Source organism: Chlamydotis macqueenii, chromosome W, assembly GCF_036417535.1.
Source record: "Chlamydotis macqueenii isolate bChlMac1 chromosome W, bChlMac1.mat, whole genome shotgun sequence".
Classification (NCBI taxonomy): domain Eukaryota; kingdom Metazoa; phylum Chordata; class Aves; order Otidiformes; family Otididae; genus Chlamydotis; species Chlamydotis macqueenii.
Window position 1 is genome coordinate 51368281 of NC_141592.1, and position 22884 is coordinate 51391164.

The window sequence follows — 22884 nt, forward strand, 5'->3', positions numbered from 1 at the left end:
CTGGCTTACTTGCTCATGAGTAAAAGCAAAATGGAAAAACAAAGGAAGAGAGCTGGGCAGAAAACAGGCTCCAGGGAGCAGAGCTGCCAGGCACTGCAGACAGAAGGAAGGATCTGAAACATGCAATGGCATTACCAGGATGCATGGATCCACACAACCCACTGGAGGAAGGGGGTCCCTGAAAGCTATGCATGGTGGAGAGGCATCAGGGAAAACCTTCCTGCAGAAGACTCTCACTGAGAAGTAACCTGCAACGACACCCTCCACAAGCCATCTGTTAAAGTACAAATGGCTCCCTTAGAGGTTTCTCCCATGTTGCCCTTCACACTTGTCCTTCTTCAAACCTGACTCATTAATTCCTCCAGCCATGGAAGCCTCCGATAATTTGATTACAGCTCCATTGACAGCGTGCTGAGGATACTACTTCTCTAACAAACAGGGCTTCACTTTTTCCTTTGACATCTGTGGTCACATACCTACCAATGATTTGTTTTCTTGTTCTGTATCCAGGAAGTGACCTAACCCCCAGGCACTGTGCATTTCCACACAGCACACAATGGTGTCTACTAAATCTAAAAGGGGACAGGCATGGGCAGGCCCAGAGCAGTAAGGGCAGGTAAAGGACTGGGGAAGACTCACAGAATCGTTAGGGTTGGAAGGGACCTTCAAAGGCCATCTAGTCCAACCCCCTGCAAGAAGCAGGGACATCCCTGACTAGATCAGGTTGCACAGAGCCTCATCCAACCTGGCCTTGAATGTTTCCAGGGATGGGGCATCCACCACCTCTCTGGGCAACCTGTTCCAGTGTTCTCCTTGGAAAAAAATTTTTCCTAATAACTAATCTATATCTACCTCCCTCCATTTTGAAACCATTACCCCTTACCCTGTCACAACCAGGCCATGCTGAAGAGTTTCTCCCCTTTTTTCCTGTAGGCCCCCTTGAGGTACTGGAAGACCATTATAAGGTCTCCCCAGAGCCTCCTCTTCTCCAGGCTGAACAGCTCCAACTCTCTCAGCCTGTCCTCATAGGAAAGGTGCTCCAGCCCTTTTATCATCTTTGTGGCCCTCCTCTGGACCCTCTCCAACTGGTCCATGTCCTTCTGTTGAGGGCTCCAGAGCTGGATACATTACTCCAGGTGGGGTCTCACCAGGGCAGAGTAGAGGGGGAGAATCACCTCCCTCGACCTGATGGCCACGCTCCTCTTGATGCAGCCCAGGATCCTGTTGGCCTTCTGGGCTGCAAGGGCACATTGCCAGCTCTCATCCACCATCACTCCCAAGTCCTTCTCCTCAAGGCTGCTCTCAATCCATTCTCCACTCAGCCTGTGTTTGTGCCTGGGATTGCCCTGACTCATGTGCAGGACCTTGCACTTGGCCTGGTTGAACTTCATGAGGTTTGCATGGGCCCACCTCTCCAGCCTGTCAAGGTCCCTTCTGGATGGCATCCCTTCCTTCCAGTGTATCAACAGCACTACGCAGCTTGGTGTTGTCGGTAAACTTGCTGATGGTGCACTCTATCCCACTGTCCATGTCGCCGACAAAGATGTTGAACAGGGCTGGGCCCAACACGGACCCCTGAGGAACGTCACTCATGACCGGTCTCCACTTGGACATCGAGCCGTTGACCACCACTCTCTGAGTGTGGCCATCCAGCCAATGTCGAGGGCCATTGACTTTCAAGAGTTGGATCAATAACTATCATAGCATCATTTAGGTTGGAAAAGACCTTTAAGATCATCAAGTCCAACTGTTAACCTAGCACTGCCAAGCCCACCACTAAACCATGTGCCTAAGTGCCATATCTACACATCTCTTGAATACTTCCAGATATGGCAACTCAACCACTTCACTGGGCACCCTGTTCCAATGCTTGATAACCCTTTCGGTGAAGAAGTGTTTCCTAATATGCAATCTAAACCACCCCTGGTGCAACTTGAGGCCATTTCCTCTTGTCCTATCACTTGTTACTTAGGAGAAGAGACCAACACCCACCTCACTACCACCTCATCTCAGGTAGTTGGAGAGAGCAATGAGGTCTCCCCTCAGCCTCCTCTTCTCCAGACTACACAACCCCAGTTCCCTCAGACACTCCTCATAGGACTTGTTCTCCAGACCCTTCACCAGCTTTGTTGTTCTTCTTTGAACATGCTCCAGCACATCAATGTCTTTTTTGTAGTGAGGGGCTCAAAACTGAACACAGTATGCAAGGTATGGTCTCACTGAGAGAAGGAGTTAAAGAAATTTTAGTAGATATGGCATTGATTAATTATTGCTGTGCATCCTAAGGAATCAAGTTGATAAATAGTGCTTAATGTTTTGCTAACCACTTGCTTAACGATTTGCTAACCATTGTGCAAACTATTTGAAGCAGAAAGTCTTGCAATTCTTCACGAAAGACAGTTCCTGGTAAGGACTAGGGGGTCGCTTCAAGAACCAGCTAAAACTGACCCTGCAGCTTGAATGAAAGCCAAGGGATAACTGAGTTTGCGCAAGAACAGAAGGTTACTAGTGGTGACAAAGAGGAGTCACCTGCCTTCATCCCCACGACCCCCGACGACCACCACCAGGAGGCACTGCGCAAGCGCAGATGGGAGGAGTTTATGAAAATGACCCCTTGGGACTAATTTTAATACGAAGCGGGGATAGGTCATGCATATGTATAGGCATATTGCAAAACTTTATGTATATGTAACACCTGGTTGTATAAATTTAAAGTGAGTTGCCGCATCAGGCGTGCACAGTTTTGTTGGGACTACCCCCCCCCCATGCTGCCCAGTGCTGAATAAACATACCTACTTTACAATTTTAGAGATTGTGGAGTCCATTTTCCACACATCATCACCAGTGCCAAGTACAAAGGGACAGTGTGGCCAGCAGGACTAGGGAAGTGACTATCTCTGATACAATTCTGTCTTCCAGCTCAGGAGGCTGTGTACCCAGAGAACAACTAGTCTTACCATTAAAGACTGAGGCAAAGAAGGCATTAATTACCTCCCCTTTTTCCTCATCCCTTGTCACTATGTTTCCCCCTAGCATCCAATAAAGGATGGAGCTTCTCCTTAGCCCTCTTTTTGTTGCTGTCCCCTTGAACCACCCTCAGACTCAGCAGCAGTGGGGAAGGTCTGTGTGTCTCTGCCCTCTGCTACTCAGCAAGGCCATGCAGAAATGTGCCAGGGCAAGCAGCTGGTAGCAGACAGTAAGGAGGAAGACCAGCAGTGCAGATGTGCTTCCCTGCCCTCAGAGGTCCATTGAACTCATGAAGGGAATTTCGTTTCCTCCTCCTGCTCTGCATGCTCAGAAGACTTGAAACTGCTGAAGGAACAGGGGATGAGAAAGCTCAGCACCACAGTAGAGGGAGGGTGTATGGACTAGGGGCTTCATCTGCCTTGGAGTAAGCCACCAGGACTGAAACAGCAACACTACCAGTAAAATTAAAACTATACATTGTTCCCCAAATTCCATTTCTGCAAAGAGGGCAGATGTGAAGAACAGAGCATTGAGAACTACTCTGCCCAGCTTGCTGCAAAGGCAAGGGAGCAGAGGAGCCCCTTCAGCAAGCCACACCTCAAACAGCAGGGTCCCCAAAGTCAGTGCAGGGTGAGCCTCCCAGCTTTCCTTCTGGTGATGGGTAAGAAGCCTCTCACATGGGGAACAGAACAAAGCAAGTGGCAGTGCTGAAACATCCCCAACCGTGCCCCACTTGCAGGCTGGACCTTGGTCCACCTGCCCAGTTCCCAAGGACAGCCAGCTCTATGGCTGGGGCAACAGGAGGGCTCTGTGGTCCCTGCACATCTTGGCCACACTGGGGTCCATGGGAAGGGATGCATTCAGGGCCCACAAGAGTCAGCAGGAACCCAGCAAAACATCATGGGAACAACTGCCACAAATGAAGTGAAGGCGGCTACTCCTCTGCAAGAGACACTGCACTGGCAACATTCCACTCTGATCCAAACCCTGTACCTACCTTCCTTTTCACGCAACTCCCACCACTGTCCTGCCCTCAGCTCAGGCAGAGCTGCCAGAAGGCTGCAGATCCCAGCCTGTCAAGATGCACAAACCAGCAGCTGGGCTGCAGGGAGGGAGCTGCATGCTGAGACATGTAGTCCCTACCAGAGCCCCATGGCTTACTTAGACCAAAATCTGCACGATGTGAATTGCTGCTATGAAATAAGGCAGCAGCAAGGCTTTACAGGATGTTCTGGTTTTATTTAGTGAGGGGGGCTAAGGTGGTAGCTTCTCTAGGAAACTGCTAGAAGTTGCTCCCCTTTGTTCAGTGGACTCAGCCAGGACTAGGGCAGACCCACCGCTGGCCAAGGTCAAGCCAACTGGTAGCAGAATGTTCCATGATAACACCTCTGCAATAAAGTATTTCAGAAGGGGAAAACAGGAAAAAAAGGGAGAAGATGTGAAGGAGCTGAGCAGGGGCAGAGAAGGGGAGGCGCAAGCCTTGTGGGCCTTGCAGACCTCACCCTCTGGCCTCCCACTGGGTGGCCGTCTGGGTCCAACTCAGCCCAGACCAGTTGCAAGAAGTGGAGAGGAGATAAGATGTGAACAAGATGTGAAGAGATCCTGAGAGGCGTCTGCCAGCCTGTTGTGAAGAATTTTTCTTGTGAAAGGAACAGCTGCAGACTCCAAGGTCAGTGAAGAAGTAGGGGGAGGAGTTCTTCCCCTCAAGAGGAAGCAGCAGCATAAAACAACGCATGATGAACTGACCGCGACCCCCATTCCCTCTTCCCCCATGAGCCACTTGGGTGGTGGGAAGGAGGTAGAGATAATGTTAAGCTTGGAAAGATGGAGGTTATCTTGTTCTCTGTCTCATTATCCTGCTGTTTGTAGTAATAAATGAGTAGTTTTCCCCAAGTCGAATCTGTTTTGCCCGTAATGGTAACTTTAAGGATTTCTCCCTGTCCTTATCTCAAACCTCGAGCCATTTTTCTTATATCATCTCCCTCTATTCTCTCAGAGAGTGGGGGAGTGAGAGAGACTGTGTAGTCTGGTCCCGATCAGGGCTAAACTACAACACAGGATAACTTAATTCTTCAAGTCTTCAACTCCTTTCTAAAGCAGAGCTCAGCCAAAAGCAGCTCTAGTACTGTCACATTGGAAGTTTCCTTCTGTTTCACCTGCCAGACCTTGTTCACCTTCTGCACATGTTACCAAGTTTGCCAAGACTCTCCTTTGTATCAGGGTTCAGTCCTGCTACACTCTCCACAAGGTCTCAACTTCCCCTCTTTGCTAAGGCTAACTGAGAGAATTCCAGCAGATGAAGACAAGGCCATAACCAGATCTTCACTTGCACGATGCTTTTCAAAAAGGCACTGAGTGGAAGTGACTTTTAAAATACCCCGAGACGCAGCATGGCATTCCTCTACCATACACTTTCCACAGCAGCACCAAACTCCACGCTCCTTCCTTAAAGAAAAAAAAAAGTCTGGAAATCCTGGAGATAAGTCTATGTCCCTTGTATACGTCACCAGACGGGTCATGTTCACAGGGGGTTGCAAGCAAGCCCACAGCCCCAGCTCCCATGATACAGCCACCCTCTCTGTCTTCCCTAATACATAGTAGCTCTTCTTACGCTGTCTAAAAGTAAGATCTAGGACTGCCAAGATGTCGTGGTTTTGTTAGTGAGGGGGGGCCTAAGGTGGTAGCTTCTGTAGGAAACTGCTAGAAGTCGCTCCCCTTTGTTCAGTGGACTCGGCCGGGCCTAGGGCGGACCTGCTGCTGGCCAAGGCCGAGCCGATTGGTAGCAGAATGTTCCGTGATAACGCCTCTGCGATAACGTATTTAAGAAGGGGAAAACAGGAAAAGAAAAAAAAAAAAAAAAAAAGAGAAGAGAAGATGTGAAGAAGCTGAGCGGGGGCAGAGGTGCAGCGGGGGAGGCACAGGCCTCATGGGCCTTGCAGGCCTCACCCTCTGGCCTCTTGCCAGGCAGCCGACTGGGCCCGACTCGGTCCGGCCCGGCTGCAAGAAGTGGAGAGGAGATGAGAAGTGAATAAGATGTAAAAAAAGATCCTGAAAGATATCTGCCAGCCTGTTGTGAGGAACGGCTGCAGACGCCAAGGTCAGTTCAGAAGGAGGGGGAGGAGTAATGCAGCTCCTGGCCAAGATTCCCCTGCAGCCTGTGGTGAAGACCATGGTGGAGCAGGTTGTCCCCCTGCAGCCCATGGAGGTCCATGGAGGAGCAGAGATCCACTTGGAGCCCGTGAAGGACCCCACACCAGGGGAGGTGGATGCCTGAAGGCAGCTGTAGTCTGTGAAGGGCCCGCTGGGACAGCTGTTCTGGAGAGACTGCACCCCATGGAAGAGATGACCCACGCCAGAGCAGTTTCAGGAAGGACTGGCGTATGGGTGGGACCCCACAACAGAGCAGGGGAAGAATGTGAGGAGTTCTTCCCCTGACCATGAAGCAGCGGCGTGAAACAAGGCATGATGAACTGACTGCAACCCCCATTCCCTCTTCCCCCCTGTGCCGCTCGGGAGGGGAAGGTAGAATCATAGAATCATAGAATAGTTAGAGTTGGAAGGGACCTTCAACGGTCATCTAGTCCAACCCCTCTGCAAGAAGTAGGGACATCCCTGACTAGATCAGGTTGCTCAGAGCCTCATCCAGCCTGGCCTTGAAAGTTTCCAGGGATGGGGCATCCACCACCTCTCTGGGCAACCTGTTCCAGTGCTCTACAACTCTCATTGTAAAAAAATTTTTTCTAATATCTAATCTAAACCTACCTCCTTCTAATTTAAACCCATTACCCCTTGTTCTATCACAACAGGCCCTACTGAACAGCTTCTCCCCATCTTTCCTGTAGGCCCCCTTGAGGTATTGGAAGACCGCTATCAGGTCTCCCTGGAGCCTCCTCTTCTCCAGGCTGAACAGCCCCAACTCTCTCAGCCTGGCCTCATAGGAGAGGTGCTCCAGCCCTCCGATCATCTTTGTGGCCCTCCTCTGGACCCTTTCCAACTGGTCCATGTCCTTCTTGTGTTGGGGGCTCCAGAACTGGACACAGTACTCCAGGTGGGGTCTCACCAGGGCAGAGTAGAGGGGCAGAATCACCTCCCTCGACCTGCTGGCCACGCTCCTCTTGATGCAGCCCAGGATGCGGTTGGCCTTCTGGGCCGCAAGGGCGCATTGCCCACTCATGTTGAACCTCTCGTCTACCAACACTCCCAGGTCGTTGAACCTCTCGTCTACCAACACTCCCAAGTCTTTCTCCTCAGGGCTGCTCTCGATCCAATCCCCGCCCAGCCTGTATTTGTGCTTGGGATTGCCACGACCCAGATGCAGGACCTTGCACTTGGCCTGGTTGAACTTCATGAGGTTGGCACAGGCCCACCTCTCCAGCCTGTCAAGGTCCCTCTGGATGGCATCCCTCCCTTCCAGCGAGTCGACGGCACCACACAGCTTGGTGTCATCGGCGAACTTGCTGATGGTGCACTCTATCCCACTGTCCATGTCGCCGACAAAGATGTTGAACAGGGCCGGGCCCAACACGGACCCCTGAGGGACGCCACTCGTGACCGGTCTCCACATGGACATTGAGCCGTTGACCACCACTCTCTGAGTGCGGCCATCCAGCCAACTCCTTACCCACCGAGTGGTCCATCCATCGAACCCATGCCTCTCTAGTTTAGAGAGAAGGATGTCGTGCGGGACAGTGTCAAGTGCCTTGCACAAGTCCAGGTAGATGATATCCGTTGCCCGTCCCTTGTCCACCGATGCTGTTACCCCGTCATAAAAGGCCAACAAATTGGTCAGGCACGATCTGCCCTTGGTGAAGCCATGTTGGCTGTCACAAACCACCTCCTTGCTCACCATGTGCCTTAGCATGGTTTCCAGGAGAATCTGCTCCATGACCTTGCCAGGCACAGAGGTGAGGCTGACCGGCCTGTAGTTGCCCGGGTCTTCCTTGTTCCCCTTTTTAAAAATGGGGGTTATGTTTCCTCTCTTCCAGTCATCGGGGACCTCACCAGACCGCCACGACTTCTCAAATATGATGGCCAGTGGCTTGGCAACTTCATCCGCCAGTTCCCTCAGGACACGCGGATGGATCTCATCAGGCCCCATGGACTTGTGCACCTTCAAGTTCCTTAAATGATCTCGAACCTGCTCTTCGAGCACTGTGGGCGGTTCTTCATCCTTGCAGTCCCTGCCTGTGCCTTCCACAGCTTGGGTGGGGAGACAAGAGTTCTTATCAGTGAAGACTGAGGCAAAAAAGTCATTGAGTACCTCAGCCTTCTCCACATCCCGGGTAACCACGACACCCGTTACCTTCCGGAGGGGGCCTACATTCTCCTTGGATTTTCTTTTGTCCCCTACATACCTGTAAAAGCTTTTCTTGTTACTTTTTATATCCCTGGCCAGATTCGATTCCATCAGGGCTTTAGCCTTCCTCACCCTATCCCTGGCCGCTCGCACAGTCACTCGGTAGTCCTCCCAGGCTACCTGTCCCAGCTTCCACCCTCTATAGGCTTTCCTCTTCACTTTCAGTTGGTCCAGGAGCTCCTTGCTCATCCACGCTGGCCACCTGGCCTTTTTGCCCGACTTTTTCTTCATCGGGATGCACCTCTGCTGAGCTTGGAGGAGGTGCTCCTTAAATATGGACCAACTTTCCTGGGCCCCTCTTCCCTCCAGGGCCGCCTCCCATGGCACTTGGCCCATCAGGTCCCTGAAGAGGCCGAAGTCCGCCTTCCTGAAATCTAGGGCAGAGAGTTACTGTGCAGTTTCCTTGCCGCCCCGTGGATCTTGAACTCCACCGCGTCATGGTCACTGCAGCCAAGGCTGTCCATCAGTTTCACGTCCCCCACCAGCCCCTCCCTGTTGGTGAGCACAAGGTCCAGCATGGCACCCCTCCTTGTCGGCTCCTCTATCGCCTGCAGGAGGAAGTTATCATCCACGCATTCCAGGAACCTCCTGGACTGCCTGTGCCCTGCCGTGTTGTCTCTCCAACAGATGTCAGGGTGGTTCAAGTCCCCCATGAGGACCAGGGCTCGTGACCGCTGTGAGGCTGCTCCTATCTGGCTATAGAGCGCCTCGTCCGCTCTGTCTTCCTGGCCAGGCAGCCTGTAACAGACCCCCACCGTAACATCCCCCGTCCATCCCTGTCCTCTGATCTTAACCCATAAGCTCTCTGTCAGCTCCTCCTCCATTCCCCAGGCAGAGCTCCACGCACTCCAGCCAGTTGCTGACATAGAGAGCAACACCCCCTCCTCGTTTTCCCTGCCTGTCTTTTCTAAAAAGCCTGTACCCCTCCATGTTGACGCTCCAGTTGTAAGAGTCGTCCCACCACGTCTCCGTGATGCCAACAAGGTCGTAGCCTTGCTCGCGTGCACGCATCTCCAGTTCTTCCTGTTTATTTCCCATGCTGCGTGCGTTGGCATAGAAACACTTCAGCAGGGCCCCCGATAAAACCGACCTGCTGGCTGGAGTGACAGGTGTTCTTTTGTATCGCAGATTAGGTTTATTTGCACCTACCTGCGATCCTTCCCTGACTTCTGGGCGCTTGGTGCTGGCACTGGCGCCATGCCGATAGCCGTGGGCTGAACTGTGCTCCCCCTCCCCCAGCAACACTAGTTTAAAGCCCTCCGGACAAGTCTGGCAAGCCTACGTCCAAGCACACTCTTCCCATTCTCGTTTAGGTGCACGCCATCCGGCCCTAGCAGCCCAGGCTTCTCAAAGCACGCCCCATGGTCAAGATACCCAAAGCCCTGGCTGTAACACCACTCCCTGAGCCACGAGTTGACTTGCCAGATACGCCTGGCCCTTTCAGGCCCCTGCCCTTCGACCGGGAGGATAGAGGAGAATACCACTTGAGCCCCAGAGCCTTTGACTGTAGAACCCAGGGCTCTGAAATCCCTTTTGATGTTTCTTAGGCTGCTGCTAGCTGTGTCGCTGGCCCCCACATGAAAGACCAGTAACGGATAATAGTCTGTAGGCCGTATGAGGCTAGGTATTCTCTTGGTAACATCTCTGACACGAGCCCCCGGGAGACAGCACACCTCCCGAGAGAGTGGATCAGGTCGGCAGATGGGTGCCTCCATCCCCCTCAGGAGGGAGTCACCCACTACTACCACTCGCCTCTTTTTCTTGGAAGCACTGGTAATCACGCGAGCCGGTTGGGCTACCTCGCACGGCTCCAGTGCCTCCCCCGAGGTGCTGGGTCTTACTTCTTCGGTCTGCAGAGCAGCAAAGCGGTTCTGCGGGGGCACCTCGGGTTTCTGGGGAAGCTTCTTCTTCCTCCTGTTGCGTTTTATCCTTGCAGGTTTCCATTGGTTGGCATCTTCTGCCTGATTGCTTATGTTGTGTGTAGGTGGGGGGGTTTTTGATTGGTAGTAGAGATAATGTTAAGCCCGGGAAGAGGGAGGGGTGGATGGAGGTTATCTTGTTCTCTGTCTCATTATCCTGCTGTTTGTAGTAATAAATGAATAGTTTTCCCCAAGTCGAGTCTGTTTTGCCCGTGATGGTAACTTTAAGGATTTCTCCCTGTCCTTATCTCAAACCTCGAGCCATTTTTCCTTATATTAACTCTCCCTATTCTCTCAGAGGGTGGGGGGAGTGAGAGAGAGACTGCGCAGTCTGGTCCCGATCGGGGCTGAACTACAACACAAGAGTATGCTGCACACTGTCCATGTGATTTCTGTAGAAATTGAGCACCTCAGCCACAGTAAAATGCAGGCCTGTAGCTGCTCATTTTGGGTGAGTAAATGTTCCCCTGAACTGTCCTGTGGTGGCTGTCAGAGAGCAGCAGGCCTCTCACCAAGGACGCTGGGGATTCACATCTGCTCCAGCACTGTTTTCACAGCCTCACACTGAAGGCTGTGATTTACCCAAGAGGCAAGCACCAGCCAAGCAGGCGCTGGATGACCCACATCTCTTGCTCCCCACCTCAGCAGGCTGTGCAGCAGGGCCACGGCATGGCAGCTCTGGGCCTCCAGCATGGCCCCACTGCCACAAGTCCCTCAGGCATGGACCATCCAGCAGGGACAAGAATAACCAGTGAGTCCCAGCTAGTGCTGGGTTTGAGCTGATGCCCTGGAGGAGGAAGAGGCACCCATCCTGCTGCCTGCAGAACTGTGGACAGGCTGTCCTTACTCATGTTATGGAGGAGAGGACATGGCCTCGGTGGGCAAGACTAGGGGCAGCAGGTCCAGCCCAGGTCCCTGCCAGTGGGTGGCAGAGCCCTCAGTGACCCACAGTTGCACAGCACCTCCCTGCCTCAGGTGCACAGCCTCCCTGAGCTGCCAGGGGCCTTAGCATGGGGCTGGGAGCCACCCCTCAAGCACAGCCTGCACCACCCCAGCCACAGCACACCTCTCCTGGACAGCAGCCCCACCGTGTGTCCCCCCAAACTTTCCTCAGACCTGCCTCTAACAGACCTTCCTGCCACAGCCCTCCCGAAGCCAAAGCACCCAGGCACCGAAACTTCCCAGCAGAGAGAATGGAAAAGAAGGTACAGCGCCCCCTGTCACAGCCCCTCCCAGCCCTTCTCTGGTCATATTGCCGCCTGCTGCCGCCGCCTCCCCGATTCTGTCCGGTCACGGCCTCACTGAGCTCACAGCCCCCCTTCCCGGTCACGGCACCCCTCGCCCCTTCAGCTCTCACTCCTCCCCGGTCAAGGGCCCCAGGCTGTGAGCCTCCCTTGCCGCAGCTGCCCCCCGAACCTTCTGGAACCGGAGCGAAGGGCAGCAGAGACATGGTGCATTAATAGGCAGGCAGGCTCCCGCAACCCCGACTGCTGCGCGGTTCTGATCGTTTCTTCCGTGTGCCAGCGGGGACACACCCACCTCCCCCGCGCTGATTGGTGCGCTGGGCGAGAGGCACGGCGAGAGGTAGGGCCGCGCGGCGAATGGGTGGGCGAGAAGGTAGTGACGCGTAGCGCCGAAATCACATCCCCGGTCCGCCCCCTCCACGTGCGGTTGTGATATAACAACGGAGAAGGGGCGGTCTCAGGCGAAGCGTCTCCTCATTGGCCGCCGGCGGCAGGGGCGGGGCCTGACTCAGAGTTGGCGGGGGAGCTGCCATCGCCGTGACCCTTCCCCTCTGCCTCGCGACCAGGCTGACCTTTAACCTCTGACTCGACACCAGCCCGCCCAGACAGCGCTGGACCCGGACACGGCCCCATGGGCATAGTGTGTCCCAGCCCCACAGAAATGAGCCCCTCGGATCCACCGGCACAGCATGTCCCACCCCACAGACACCACTCCGCCCAGCCCCGTGGGCATGGCATCCCTCAGGTGGGGGGGGTGTCCCATGGACATGGCCCAAGTGGGACCACCAGGGTGTTCCCTGCCCCCACACGATGCTGGTGCCCCATGAGACCAGCCTGCCAGCAACCCACACAGCCGGGCTGGGAAATGGCAGTGCCAGGCTGTGCTGGAAGCCAGCTGGTGGCACAAGAACCACGGGGGCAACTGCCCCCGGGAAATAGTTGCTCAGAAATATTTAAGCACTGAGCAACTGTAGGTCACTGAGGGCTCTGCCACCCACTGGCAGGGACCTGGGCTGGACCTGCTGCCCCAAGGGGCTTGCCAGCCTGACTGCAGGCCGTTCAGGTCAGGGAAAAGACTCCTTGACTTCAGCAAGTTTGGGTGAAGCTACAAAAACCAGCCCACTCCGTCTGACTCACCTCTCTCCTCAGTGGGAGATGATGCTCTCAAAATAGTGGAGACTGGTACTGTCAAATGATAAATATAACCAAGATCTCGTCTTCTGGCAGTGCTAGCGTGCAGCGAGCTGGATGCGAACCAGCAGCACACCGGCTGCCGAGCCCAACACTGCTCAGCTTGCTGCCAGTCCAGGGACATTATTTTCAGAGACGCCGTCATGGACAAAGATACATTGCTCACTCTCCGGTAATAGCCGTGTGCAGGGAGGCAGCAGGATGGGCAGTCATTTCCTGCCCTTGGCCTACACATACTTCTCTGGAGGGAGAAGTGACTGTGGAGTGACTGCCAGCATGGGACCTCATCTCTTCCTGGGGCCTCAGCCTGTTCTTGTAGGGGATTTCTCATTACATATCCCCTGGCTAGTCCCAGATTCAAGTTGTGAGACTGTCATAGTTTAGCCCTGCTCGGGACCAGACTACACAGTCTCTTGCTCACTCCCCTCACCCTTCGAGGGAACAAGGAGAGATAATACAAAAAAAAAGGCTCGAGGTTTGAGATAAGGACAGGGAGAGATCCTTAAAGTTACTGTTACAGGCAAAACAGACTCGACTTGGGGAAAACTATTTGTTTATTATTAAAACCAAAGCAGGATAATGAGAAATAGAACAAAGTAACTTCCCCCCACCCCTCCCTCTTCCCAAGCTTAAGTTTATGTTCAATTATCTTTACCTCCTTCCTCTCCCCAAGCAGCACAGGGGGCAATAGGGAATGGGAGTTATGGTCAGTTCATCACTTGTTGCTTTACACTGCTCCTTCCTCCTCCGGGGAAGAACTGATGTTCCTCCCCTGCTCCAGTGTGAGGTCCCTCCCACAGGCTACAGTCCTTCATGAACTACTCCAGTGTGGGTCATTTTTCCACAGGGTACAGTCCCTCCAGAACCATTGCCCCAGTGCGGGCCCTCCACAGGCCATAGCCTCCTTCAGGCATCTGCCTGCCCCAACATGGGGTCCTCCATGGTCTGCAGGGGGACAGCCTGCTCCACCATGGTCATCACAGGCTGCAGGGGAATCTTGGCCAGGACCAGCATTACTCCTCCCCCTCCTTCTTCACTGACCTTGGCGTATGCAGCCGTTCCTCTCACAAGAAATTCTTCACAGTCGGCTCAGGCAGACGCCTCTCAGGATCCCTTCACATCACCTCTCTTTACTTCTTGCAGCCGGGCTGGGCAGAATCGGGCCCAGACAGCCGCCTGGCGGGAGGCCAGAGGATGAGGGCGCAGGTGGTATTCTCGTCAATCCTCCCAGTCAAAGGACAGGGACCTGAAAGGGCCAGACGTATCTGGCAGGTCAACTTGTGGCTCAGGGAGTGGTGCTACAGCCAAGGCTTTGGGTATCTAGATCACGGGGCGTGCTTTGAGAAGCCCGGGCTGCTAGGGGCGGATGGCGTGCACCTAACCGAGAAGGGGAAGAGTGTGCTTGGACAAAGACTTGCCAGGCTCGTCCGGAGGGCTTTAAACTAGTGTTGCTGGGGGAGGGGGAGCACAGTTCAGCCCACTGCTGTCAGCATGGTGCCAGTGCCAGCACCGAGGGTCCAGAAGCTGAGGAAAGATCATAGGTAAGTGCAAATGAACCTAAACTGCAGTCCAACAGAACCCCTGTCGCTCCAGCCAGCAAGTCGGCTTTGTCGGGGGCCCAGCTGAAGTGTCTTTATACCAATGCACATAGCATGGGGAATAAACAGCAAGAGCTGGAGATGCTTGCACACGAGCAGGGCTACGACCTCGTTGGCATCACGGAGACGTGGTGGGACGACTCATATGACTGGAGCGTCAACATGGAGAGGTATAGGCTTTTTAGAAAGGACAGGCAGGGGAGATGAGGAGGGGGTGTCGCTCTCTACATCAGCAACCGGCTGGAGTGTGTGGAGCTCCGCCTGGGGATGGAGGAGGAGCTGACAGAGAGCTTACGGGTCAGGATTAGAGGATGGGGATGGACAGGGGACGTTACGGTGGGGGTCTGTTACAGGCCGCCTGGCCAGGAAGACAGAGCAGACGAAGCGCTCTATAGGCAGATAGGAGCAGCCTCACGGTCACAGGCCCTGGTCCTCATGGGGGACTTCAGCCACCCTGACATCTGTTGGAGAGACAACACGGCAAGGCACAGGCAGTCCAGGAGGTTCCTGGAATGCGTGGAAGACAACTTCCTCCTGCAGGCGATAGAGGAGCCGACAAGGAGGGGTGCCATGCTCGACCTTGTGCTCACCAACAGGGAGGGGCTGGTGGGGGATGTGAAACTAAAGGACAGCCTTGGCTGCAGCGACCACGACACGGTGGAGTTCAAGATCCACAGGGCAGCGAGGAAACTACACGGCAAGCTCTCTGCCCTAGACTTCAAGGGGGCGGACTTTGGCCTCTTCAGGGACCTGATGGGCAAAGTGCCATGGGAGGCGGCCCTGGAGGGAAGAGGGGCCCAGGAAAGTTGGTCCATATTTAAGGAGCACCTCCTCCAAGCTCAGCAGAGGTGCATCCCAATGAAGAACAAGTCGGGCAAAAAGGCCAGGAGGCCTGCGTGGATGAGCAAGGAGCTCCTGGACCAACTGAAAGTAAAAAAGGAGGCCTATAGAGGGTGGAAGCAGAGACAGGTAGCCTGGGAGGTCTACAAAGAGGCTGTGCGAGTGGCCAGGGATAAGGTAAGGAAGGCCAAAGCCCTGGCAGAACTGAATCTGGCCAGGGATATAAAATGCAACAAGAAGAGCTTTTATAGGTACGTAGGGGACAAAAGGAGGTCCAGGGAAAATGTAGGCCCCCTCCGGAAGGGAACTGGTGTCCTGGTTACCCAGGACATGGAGAAGGCTGAGGTATTCAATGACTTCTTTGCCTCAGTCTTCAGTGATAAGAGTTCTTGTCCCACCACCCAAGCTGTAGAAGGTGCAAGCAGGGACTGCGAGGATGAAGAACCGCCCACTGTACTCGAAGAGCAGGTTCGGGATCACCTGAGGAACTTAAAGGTGCACAAGTCCATGGGACCTGATGAGATCCATCCATGGGTCCTGAGGGAACTGGCGGATGAAGTTGCCAAGCCACTGGCCATTGTATTTGAGAAGTCGTGGCAGTCTGGTGAGGTCCCCGATGACTGGAAGAGAGGGAACATAACCCCAATTTTTAAAAAGGGGAATAAGGAAGACCCAGGGAACTACAGGCCAGTCAGCCTCACCTCTGTGCCTGGCAAGGTCATGGAGCAGATTCTCCTGGAAACCATGCTAAGGCACATGGAGAGCAAGGAGGTGGTTGGTGACAGCCAGCATGGCTTCACCAAGGGCAGATCGTGCTTGACCAATTTGGTGGCCTTTTATGACGGGGTTACGGCATCGGTGGACAAGGGACGAGAAACTGACATCATCTACCTGGACTTGTGCAAAGCCTTTGACACTGTCCCGCACGACATCCTTCTCTCTAAACTGGAGAGGCGTGGGTTTGATGGACGGACCACTCGGTGGATAAGGAGTTGGCTGGATGGCCGCACTCAGAGAGTGGTGGTCAACGGCTCAATGTCCATGTGCAGACCGGTCACGAGTGGCGTCCCTCAGGGGTCCGTGTTGGGCCCGGCCCTGTTCAACATCTTTGTCGGCGACATGGAGAGTGGGATAGAGTGCACCCTCAGCAAGTTCACCAATGACACCAAGCTGTGTGGTGCCGTCGACACGCTGGAAGGGAGGGATGCCATCCAGAGGGACCTTGACAGGCTGGAGAGGTGGGCCTGTGCCAACCTCATGAAGTTCAACCAGGCCAAGTGCAAGGTCCTGCACCTGGGTCATGGCAATCCCAGGCATAAATACAGGCTGGGCGGAGAATGGATTGAGAGCAGCCCTGAGGAGAAGGACTTGGGAGTGCTGGTGGATGAGAAGCTTAACACGAGCAGGCAATGTGCCCTTGAGGCCCAGAATGCCAACCGCATCCTGGGCTGCATCAAGAGGAGTGTGGCCAGCAGGTCGAGGGAGGTGATTCTCCCCCTCTACTCTGCCCTGGTGAGACCCCACCTGGAGTACTGTGTCCAGTTCTGGAGCCCCCAACATAAGAAGGACATGGACCAGTTGGAGAAGGTCCAGAGGAGGGCCACGAAGATGATAAAAGGGCTGGAGCACCTCTCCTATGAGGCCAGGCTGAGAGAGTTGGGGCTGTTCAGCCTGGAGAAGACGAGGCTCTGGGGAGACCTGATAGCAGTCTTCCAGTACCTCAAGGGGGCCTATAAGAAAGATGGGGAGAGGCTGTTTAGTAGGGCCTGTTGCAATAGGACAAGGAGTAATGGTTTTAAAATAGTGGGGAGTAGATTTAGATTGGATATTAGGAAAAAATTTTTTACAATGCGAGTTATAGAACACTGGAAAAGGTTGCCCAGAAAGGTGGTGGAAGCCCCATTGCTGACGCGGAAGTAACGGACACTGCTGACGACCAATATGATCAAGCAAATGCCGATTTATTGTTGATACATCCCGGTTAATATAGCCCTTCTAATTCCGTATCATGAGCAAGCTCTCTACTAATTGGTTAACTATATCATGCACGCGCTCCTAGCTAAAATATGATTCGTTAAGTCTCTATGTTCACGCGCACGGCTCTCTCCACCTGCACCCTGCTTCACGTTCAGCCCCCAATCACGTATGCCAGCTGTTTTCCTTCTTCTCAAGGTTGCTTCGTTTACTTTCTCACAGGAAGCTTCATTACTTTCTCACAGGCGGCCTCATTATTTTCTCACAGGTGGCTTCAGTACTTTCTTACAGGCAGCTTCAGTACTTTCTCACAAGCGGCTTCAGTGATGTCCTTGAGGCCTGCTGCTCACAAACATAACAATTCCATTCGGTCTGGATTGTTCACTAAGTGCCCCTGGTACTCCAGGTATCCAACAAATCCCCCTTTTTGTTTTGAACAATCCAGACCCACTTTCATCATAAGTTCCATAGCTTTCACAAAGCATTTTAAAATATACCCCAAAATCATCAGTGTCAACAGCAAACCCATCAATAATACCAACCCATAAACTATCAAATCTTTTAGCCAGCCTGTGACCCCCAAGGATTTCAACCAGTCTGTTAACCTGCTTTCCACTTGTATTGCATGCATGTTGCGTCGTAACTCTGCCACCTGATAGCGTATCGACTTAGAGTGATCAGAAACATTCATGCAACACATACCTTCAAAATCTTCACATCCATGTCCATGCGCTAATAACAAAAAATCAATGGCTGCTAGATTCTGCAAAAATATCATGACGCATGCTATCCATGTCTTCTAATAATCCTGATAACATGCTAGAGGTTAAATTCATTTGCTTTTGTGCCCAACAAGCTAATTTATTTAAGTTAGCTAAAGTTTTTGCAGTTGCTGCCCAAGGAACAAATAAAGATAATGCTATCTGCTCAGCTGTACCCAACAGGGTTAAATTGCTGTCACAATGGGGAGTCAATACTTTTAGCATCTTCTTGCTTGAGCATGATTCTGTAATGTTCTCATAGATGGAGGAAACATTATCAATTTTCCAAAATAACATGGTCCTTGGGTGGTGGGTTTTTTGGTTTTTTTTTTTTTTGGTTTTTTTTTTTTTTTTTTTTTTTTTTTTAGCCAGATTGTCTGTATTGAGTTGTTAATCATTTTTTGCAAGCATGGTATGTTAATGATTATGCCTAGTATTATGCCTAGTATCACAATTCCGATTTTAACCAAGGACAGCAACCACCCAGTTATGCCACACACAAGCTTAGTTAATAAAATTACTGATCACACGTTATACATATTCATGATTACGAAGCAAAGCTAAGTTTCACTACCTTCTAGTAATTTTCTACTATAACATTCTTCTACTATTATAGATATAACAACTCCAGTAACTTTCTTATCTATAAGAGCAATGACTAGTTTTCTGCAGGCCTCTGTTGAAACAAGCCATAAATTCTGCTAACAATGTTTTGTATCTTAAAGCTTCCCTTCTCATTCCATGGCTTTCTTCCTGAGAGCATGATTGCATTCCTCCCCCAAGGTCGGTGTGCTTTCACTGATACCGTACTGGCTCAGCGAAATACCACATCTCCCCCTTCTTTGTTTATGAGAAGAGGCTTGTTTCAACGCTTTATCTGTTAAAGTCTGCACACATTTTAAGACACAGAATATAGATCAAAATACATATATAAAAGGAATGAATAAGCATCCTACAGCTATTAGTAACAAGCTTATATCAAGTCACCAAAAGATTTCTGAATATATCAAAACCATCACTTTGTTGCAGTTTTTGTACTCCTTTTTGCAAGTTTTGAATACTTTTGTGAATAGATTCCGAATGATCAGACAGATTCATGCAGCAAAGCCCATCAAAATCCTGACAATCATGATTTTGTGCTAATAATAAAAAATCTATTGCTGATCTATTCTGTTACTAACCCAACTATGCGAAAGACACCGCTGAGCAAGAGGATGTTTATCAGCCGGGTCAGAGCAGAGAAGGGAGACAGGCGCAGCACCTTCAGGGCGTCCCCTGTTGTAAATAAAGTGTGCTCTGGGTCCGTCCTCTCCCCTTCGCTCCGAGCCACCTCTGTTTATACCCTCAGCAGATTCAGTGAAAGAGTACTGACTAGGTGTTGCTGCATGTGTGGCCAGTGCATACAACAAGGCCTGTCAAATATGTGCTCTGCAGGCTAACAGCGGTTCTGTTTTGTAAAGTAGCATAGTATATAGAATCTACATCAGTTAACAGCATTGATAGTGCCAATGAAGTTATATTTATTTGCTTAGCAAGCCAACAGTCCAATTTATTTAGCATAGTTAATGCCTAGGCACTTGCCACACCAGGTGTAAAGACTGAAGCAGCAATAATTTTACTTAGTTTCCAAAACTCTGTATTGTCTTGGCAATCAGATTCAATGCTATGTATGCTTCGTTTAGGTCTTTTATGCTGTCTGGATTTTGATATGTGCTCGCATGATTACATCATGCTGTCTCGTTGCAATGTATAGATCTTAAAGCATTTACAATCATTACCCCTCTAGAAACATTAGTTCTTGAATAGTTAAAAAATAGACAGAAGTCCATCTTTACTGATCCCAAAAAGTTCCATCTTTTGTAGTTTTAGCACTCAGCACTCGTGGTTGCTGCTGTTTTACACAGAGTTGCTGTCCTACCGGTATCTGGCAGGTCAACCAAACATGTTCTGAAATACCCGCAGATGAGACAGACAGGGATCCACTTGTTTACTGCTCCTGTAAAGACATAAGCGTATCCCTTCCCCCATGTTATAAGAGGGAACGGTCCTTCCACTGATACAAAGCTCAACTCAGACAGGAGTATCTGTTAACCACGTCAGGGGCGGGGGGGTGGGGGCGCCTGGCGGCGGCCGTGGCCCCGGGCATATAGGAGGAAAGAAAACTAAAACCCGAGGTTTAAGACAAGAATAGGGAGGGATCCTTAAAGCCACCGCTACAGGCAAAAAACAGACCATCACTAAAACCAAAGCAGGATAATGAAAAAAGGAACAAGACAACCTCCCCCCACCCCTCCCTCTTCCCGGGCTTAACACCATCTCTACCTCCCTCCCCTGCGCCCTGAGCGGGACAGGGATGGGGGGCGGGAAGAGGGAATGGGGGTTACAGACAGTTAATCACGCACTGCTTTATTGATATCAACGGTTTAACGGCTGCACCTACAGCAGCAACCATGACCGGAGCCTTTTCTTGTTCTAACATTCGCTCGACAGCTTCCAGCAGTTGCCCTGTACTAGATCCTTTTGGCAGCACACTAAGGGCTCTTTTAGGCTTTTATTTTTGGGTTTTTTTTTTGTTTTGTTTTTTTTTTTTTTTTTTTTTGTTTTTTTTTTTTTTTTTTTCGTTAGCATTATTAAAGGCAAGCATATCTAAGAACTTTGCTTTCATGTCATCATCCAGATCAGGGTGAGCCATAATTGCGGTGTGCAACCGATCAATAAATTTCCCATATGGTTCTGTGGGACCTTGCCTTACTGACGTAAAGGCAGGTCTGGACTTTTCATTGTACACCCTAGCAAGCGCTCTATAAGCCAAATCTTGGCCCAGTTGTAACACTTCAGTAGCAAATTACACTTGCCAATCAGATCTTGTGTAGGGTCCCGCTCCCATCAGCATTTGAGTTTGCACCCCAAATAATGGATCACCCTGTTGTCGAGGCGTTGCAGGTGCCCTATCACAAGCAGCCTGCCAGTACTGAAAGAACTGCAGCTGCTGCGACGGTAGCAAAAGCATCGGGACAATCGTTCTAATATCATAAGGAGTTAAAAACTGTGACAAAAAAAAATATGCTGCAACACAGATTGAGTATATGATGATTTTAGTCCATACTGAGTAACTGCATTTTTAGCTTCCTTCAATATTTTCCAGTCTAATGCTTGCCACACACTTCTCCCAGTATTATTGGTCACAACTGGAAATGCCATGGGCAAAGGCTCTCCTTCTATCAAAGCACCTCGAATCACCTCTTTCCATTGCACTATCGGATTCAAAACCCCGGCCCCTCCCGCCGGCGTCCCTTGCAAAGGTGCAAAAAGACTGATCTCACCCGATGCTCCGTTCGGAACGAATAGGTTGGATGCTGACAGGTCTCGATGTGGCACAGGCGAAGGAGTTGACAAGTTTCCCAGCGACGCTTCTAGGCGAACCTCTAGGGCTTCTAGCCTTTTTAGCTTCTCTTGCAGCTGTGTGTCCTTCAAGCCGGATGAATGTTCATCCCCCTCTTCCTCATGCCGTGGTGGCAGGGAAGAAGGTGGTAACGGGGGATAAACCGGAGCTGCTGGCGCCGGCGAAAAGGCTCGTGACTCTGAGCCTGCACTGGCGCAGTGTGGCGGGGTGCCTGGCGGTGGTACATCTGATGGTGGTGAAAAGCCTTTGGCAGTTTTTCCCTCTGGTGCCCGCATATCTATAGTTATAGGGGCTGTGGCTGCATTTCCTGGAGTCCTTGCTGGGGCTCGAACCCCCCCACCCTCAGCACGAGCCGGGGCGGCGGCAGGGCTCGTTAAACCCGAGAACGGCATGCTAGTAGCGGAGGTGGACCTGCTGGCTGGAGTTAAGGCCGCAAGAGCAGATGTGGCAACTGAATGCTTGGCTTTCATGCTTATCAATGTTTCGTTAATTAGCCTCCACACGGTGGAGAGTTTGCTCGCCTCCTTTGATCCTTTACTTTTTTCATCCCACAGCTCTTTTCCTATCTTCTCCCATGTCGGGAGTTCAAAAGCAGCATCAACTGTGGAGATTAATTCCCTTTTCTTTGCCCACTGCAGCAAAGCTTCTAGGACGGCCGAGTCATAACTCAGTCCTCTCATAGAGAGCATATGTTGGAGGAGCTTAACCACTGCTGACTCCTCTTTGGTCAGTGTGGACCCCATCTCCTCCCCGGCCGCTCGCCTGGCCAAGACGAGATTCCCTCCGTACCTTTTGTACCTTTTTGCGCTATAGCGACTTCCCGAGTGCCGGGGCAGCACTCGCCTTCGACCGGCTTCCGCCCCCTCTTCTTTTCCTATTTCGGTTCCGTCGGGATGTCCAACGCCGATCTGAGGGTCCCTGTTCGGGCGCCACCTGCTGACGCGGAAGTAACGGACACTGCTGACGACCAATATGATCAAGCAAATGCCGATTTATTGTTGATACATCCCGGTTAATATAGCCCTTCTAATTCCGTATCATGAGCAAGCTCTCTACTAATTGGTTAACTATATCATGCACGCGCTCCTAGCTAAAATATGATTCGTTAAGTCTCTATGTTCACGCGCACGGCTCTCTCCACCTGCACCCTGCTTCACGTTCAGCCCCCAATCACGTATGCCAGCTGTTTTCCTTCTTCTCAAGGTTGCTTCGTTTACTTTCTCACAGGAAGCTTCATTACTTTCTCACAGGCGGCCTCATTATTTTCTCACAGGTGGCTTCAGTACTTTCTTACAGGCAGCTTCAGTACTTTCTCACAAGCGGCTTCAGTGATGTCCTTGAGGCCTGCTGCTCACAAACATAACAATTCCATTCGGTCTGGATTGTTCACTAAGTGCCCCTGGTACTCCAGGTATCCAACACCCCATCCCTGGAAACGTTCAAGGCCAGGCTGGATGAGGCTCTGAGCAACCTGATCTAGTCAGGGATGTCCCTGCTCCTTGCAGGGGGGTTGGACTAGATGACCTTTGAAGGTCCCTTCCAACCCTAACCATTCTATGATTCTATGATTCTATGATGATGCCCACAAGGCCCACGAGGCTCGCACCTTCCCCTCTCTGTCCCCGCTTCAG

General features: G+C 51.8%; 1 long non-coding RNA gene across 2 annotated transcripts in view; it reads right to left on the reverse strand.

Moving 5' to 3' along the window:
• The window catches only part of LOC147596797 (uncharacterized), a 34382-nt gene extending 22602 nt beyond the window's left edge, over positions 1-11780 (reverse strand). For both annotated transcript variants that reach the window (XR_015261330.1, XR_015261329.1), the window contains exon 1: positions 11659-11780. This is a non-coding gene — a long non-coding RNA (uncharacterized LOC147596797). The remainder of the gene's footprint in view (positions 1-11658) is intronic.
• Between the last annotated feature and the right edge of the window lie 11104 nt (positions 11781-22884).